The following is a 5,306-nucleotide window of genomic DNA, read 5'->3' on the forward strand; positions in this document are numbered from 1 at the left end:
AAAACCAGGTTTAATCCACCATTTTCTACATTTGAAAATGCCTGTACCAAGTCAGGAATATGACAGTTTTTGTGCATTCGTTTTTGATGCGTTTTGTTATTGATTTTGCCATGTGATTATGGACTTTCAGAATTGATTTTCCTCTAAGTTCAGTATTTTTGTGATTTTACTTTTTACTTTAGCCGTATTTGGCACAACTTTTTGGAATTTTGAATCCTCAATGCTCTTCAACTTTATACTTGTTTGGCTTTATAAATATTTTGATTTGAGCGACACTGGTGAGTCTTATGTAGACGAAACGCGCGTCTGGCGCACTAAATTATAATCCTGGTACCTTTTATAACTATTTGGTGGGATTCGTGTTGCTTAGTCTTTAGTTTGATTTTGTTATCTTTTAGTTGCTATTGTATATAAATATATATGTCTGTCTTTTCTTTTTTACTTCTTTATCTATGGCGTTGTTAGTTTATTTCGACTTATGATTTTGAATGTCCCTCAGGTATATTTCGACTCTCTTTTATATTACTTGAATGTTTATGTTCTACTTTAAAAACACATGTGCATATATAACATTGTTGTTAAGATAAATCACTTGTTTTATCAAATATTCAGTAATGCACGGCTCGTCTTAACTTTCCCAAACTCTAATTTGTCGATTGTATTTCCGTATCGGTGACCTTAAAAGGGCATAAGCAGCAAGATATATATAAAATAATTAATATTTGATTGTTTTTTTGTTCAATCATTGATGAAAGTGAAATAGTAAAATAAACATATTGGCCTTTCAGCAGCCAGTTTGGTTCAAAAGTAAAATCACAAAAATACTGAACTCAGAGGAAAATCAATTCGGAAAGTCCATAATCACATGGCAAAATCAAATAACAAAACGCATTAAAAAACGAATGGACAAGAACTGTCATATTTTCAACTTTGTCAAAATAAGCTCCGAAAAATCGGTGATGACCTCATTGAATCAGTATTACATGTGACCTAGAATTTAACCCATTAACTGTAATTATGTTCTATCGGGTCATATGACCGCCAACAGTCTTTGGAGGTCACCTCGATAGTTAATTAGTTGCCACATATCGAGTCCATGAATGGTCAATAGAATTTTATATTTAGGATAAGTTTTAATATCTCATAAATTATTTGAGACAAACTGGTGAACATGAATTTGACACACTAATTCCCTTTACCGCCAGATAGTTCGTACATTAATTACAACCCACATATCGAAACCCCGATTGAAGAAAAGAAAACAATCATGTACTAAAGGTCGTGTTAATCAATTTTGAAAAATTAAACAATGTCGCAGCTTCTTTGTTTTTATGTTTGAAATTGAGAATGGAAATAGGGAATGTGTCAAAGAGACAACAACCCGACCATAGAAAAAAACAACAGCAGAAGGTCACCAACAGGTCTTCAATGTAGCGAGAAATTCCCGCACCCGGAGGCGTCCTTCAGCTGGCCCCTAAACAAATATATACTAGTTCAGTGATAATAATTTTTTAGCATTTTATCTACAAACTAAATTCAATCAGCGTACACGAAGTCCATGTCCATCCTGTTACCTCTACTTAAACCAACCGTTAAATTGTTCTCCCTATGAATATTGAATTAGTCAGTGTTGATTTCAGTGCAAAGTAAACTTACGTTTAACACAGCACGTTTCTTGAACGACAGTGTAGAGAAAGGAAATTTCCAGACATTCAGTGAAACAAATAGAGGGTACTTTTTCTCATGTCTATATATATCTGTATATATTATGCTGCTACCAATATTTTGATTAGTTACACCAAAAGTATACTTGTGAAAACTGCAATAACGTGTTGGGAATAAACTCTTCGTAGATACGAGGATTAAAATTTTATATTTACGCCAGACGCGCGTTCCGTTTACAAAAGACTCATCAGTGACGCTCAATTAAAAAAATGTTAAAAGGCCAAATAAAGTACGAAGTTGAAGACAATTGAGGACCAAAAATTTTTAAACGTTTTGCCAAATACAACTAAGGTAATCTATACCTGAGGTAGAAAAGCCTTAGTATTTCAAAAATTCAAAGTTTTGAACCCAAAATCACAACAGAAAACATTTATTATCACTTCACCAACGGGAGTAGTTGTTTCACAACAGCATTCAAAAATGAAAAAAATGTGTCTATCCTGTTATGTCTATACTGTTACTATGGTTGTTATGGTTACAGTAACATGATAGACAGTTGTAGACAGACAAGTCTTTATAAAAATATCAGAACATATAGTTGCAAACATAATGAAATGTTTCGTTGTTTGAACTTATCTTAAGGTTGTAACGTGTTATTCTTCGAATTTAGCATTTCAGGTGCAATACTGATATTGGTAAAAAGATAGACAAAAAGGTATACCAAAACGTAGAACATAAATATGCGTTACTAGAGGTAATCATAAATTGCTTTACAGTGGCGGACTTAGAGGGGGCTCACGGGGCCCGCCCTCCCCCTTGTCTGAAACAAAAGGGTTGCTTATATAGGGAATCACTGAAGAATGTCCTGGGCGGCCCCCTCTTGGGCTGTCTTTGGGCCCCCACTTATGAAAATTTCTTAATCCGACACTGTTTTATTTCTTTCAGAATAGAAACATACAAGAAATAACCTGTCAAATTATCAGAAAACCAGGTGTTTATATATATCTACCTTCTTCAGTCCATTTTGTAGTCGATAAATATGATCTATGTGACGGAAATCATTCACAGAATGATTGAAAGAGTAGTTTGAATAATTTCAAATTATATTTAGATATGGGGTAACAAAAAAAGCATTTTTAACATATCAATATGAGGCAACGTTTTGCTATTTATTACTTATTTTCTGATATCAAAAAATCGTTTTCTGATATCAAAAAATCATTTTCTGATATCAAAAAAACATTTTCTGATATCATAAAAACATTTTCTGATATCAAAAATTCTATTTTCTGATATCAAAAATTATTTTTTGATATAAGGAATTCGATTTATTGATATCAAGAAATAAAGCATATTTTCTGATATCAAAAATTCGAATTCCTGATATTAAAAATTTATTTTTTTTATATCAGAGATTCGAATTTTTGATATCAGAAAATTTTAATCATCTTTTATCAAAAAATGATTTTGTGATATATAAAAATATATCGTTATCTCGATAAAACGGAAATGTGATATCGAGATCTCGGATAAGTATATCGTTATCTCGATAAAACGAAATTGTTATATCGTTATCTCGATAAAACATTTTGTTAAGTCGAGATCTAGGATTATTATATCGTTATCTCGATTTATTAAAACGAGATCTTCGATTATTAAATAATTATCACGGTTAAATATATCGACATCTGGATAAAAATATATCGTTATCTCGATAGAACGAATCTGTAATTCTAAATTTGTCATTTGTGTATCATGTTAATGTAATCTTACAAATATTCAAATTAATATCAGGGAAAAAAATTCAAAGCACTCTTTTTAGAATTTTTAACTTAATTCATTCATTTAGTTAGTTTCGGAGAATAAACTAATGAATTTCCCTAACTATGTTTAACATACTTAACTCCTTGGTTCAATGTATGGACGACCAGAATACCAAAACATATATATAAATATTAAAATACTCAACGTTATCTTTTTTTTCATGATCACGTTTCCTTTGCTGTTCTTCATCCCATATTTATAGATATAACATGTGCCGTAATGCCCAATAGAGGGTTTACGGAGGACCTAAATGCCAAAATACATGTACGCGTGAAACTAAGAAATAGCCAACACACCATCGGTAGGAAAAACACATAAACATTTGAAAAAACTACATGGGGCGTCAACCAGCCCTCCCCGAATGGAATGGTTGATGCCGGAATGACTGTTGCTGACGTCGTTGATTGATTTAATATCATTTAATGTGTAAACGTTAACAGTTTAGAGACTAAAAAACAGATATCGACAAATTGCAGCTGCACAGGATAGGTCGATATCTCGAAGACCAAATAAAACCCACTTTCGTCAAGGGGGAGCGCTACATTCGATTTACATCAACACGTGACAAGTTTATTCCGGCCACAAGAGTAGTGCATTGACTTAGGGCAGCTGCTGGTGTGCCTACCAATCCTTCATTGGTGCACTTAGGGCATGGCAGAGAAATTGACTTTGAATAACTATATATTCATTTTCGAATTATGCGCTCCATTCAACGAAATTCCTAGTGAATGTGAGTGATAAACATTCATGTTGCCTCTCTCATGTCATAATTCCATTTTGTTATCATCACAATTTTATGTTATAATAGTTTTGTAATAAAATAAAATTTTATATTTTTGTTGCTAAACTTTTTTGGCTCAGTATATATATGTTTTGGTAGTCAGGTCGTCCAAACATTGAACCAAGGAATTTCTGTTATAAATAGTTAGGGAAATCCACTAGTTTATTTTCCGGAAATAAAGAAATAAATGAATTTAGGTTAAAAAAATTAAAGAGTGCTTTGAATTTTTTTTTATATTAATTTGAATATTTGTAAGATAACATCAAAATGATGGATTCAGAAATACAGTTTTGTTTTATCTATGTAACAATATACTTTTATCGAGATCTCGATATATTTAAACGAGATAAATATTTAACAATATGAGATCTTGTTTTAATAAATCGAGATAACGATATAAGTAAATCGAGATAACGATATAAGTAAATCGAGATCACGATATAATAATCCGAGATCTTGATATAACAGTTTCGTTTTATCGATATAACGATATAATAATCCGATATCTCGATATAAAAATCGAGATGACGGTATAGTAGTCGACCTAGGAATTTACTAATTACTGGGAAATGTTTAACAAAACTTGACTTATCGAAAACAAATATTGATGTGTTCACGATTTAGATACGATGGCTGGATGATACATTCAGGTTCAACTGACTTAATACACGGTCTGTTCGCCTTATATATCTAAATACAATGCATGTACAAAAATGTACCTACCTAAATTGAACATGCAAATTTTCTCAAAACGAATTGTAAATTTCTTGACAGTCGTTTAATACAAAGACAAACGCTTCCAAATTGAAGGTATTTTAGAAATGAAAACGTGCATCAAGCCTACTGAAACTTTTCAATACTTTACAGAAAAACTCATATAAAATAAATGTAATTTAGAGGATATATAATTACATTGCATGTATGTTTCATTATATTATGTTATTTTGATTGGCTAACAGCAATCTCGCGTCCTTCTGAAATTAACTTTCTTTACACAATGAAATGAAGCATTCGTAATGACCCCAGCTCCAACAAT

The sequence above is a fragment of the Mytilus edulis genome, chromosome 14, assembly GCF_963676685.1.
Source record: "Mytilus edulis chromosome 14, xbMytEdul2.2, whole genome shotgun sequence".
Taxonomy (NCBI): domain Eukaryota; kingdom Metazoa; phylum Mollusca; class Bivalvia; order Mytilida; family Mytilidae; genus Mytilus; species Mytilus edulis.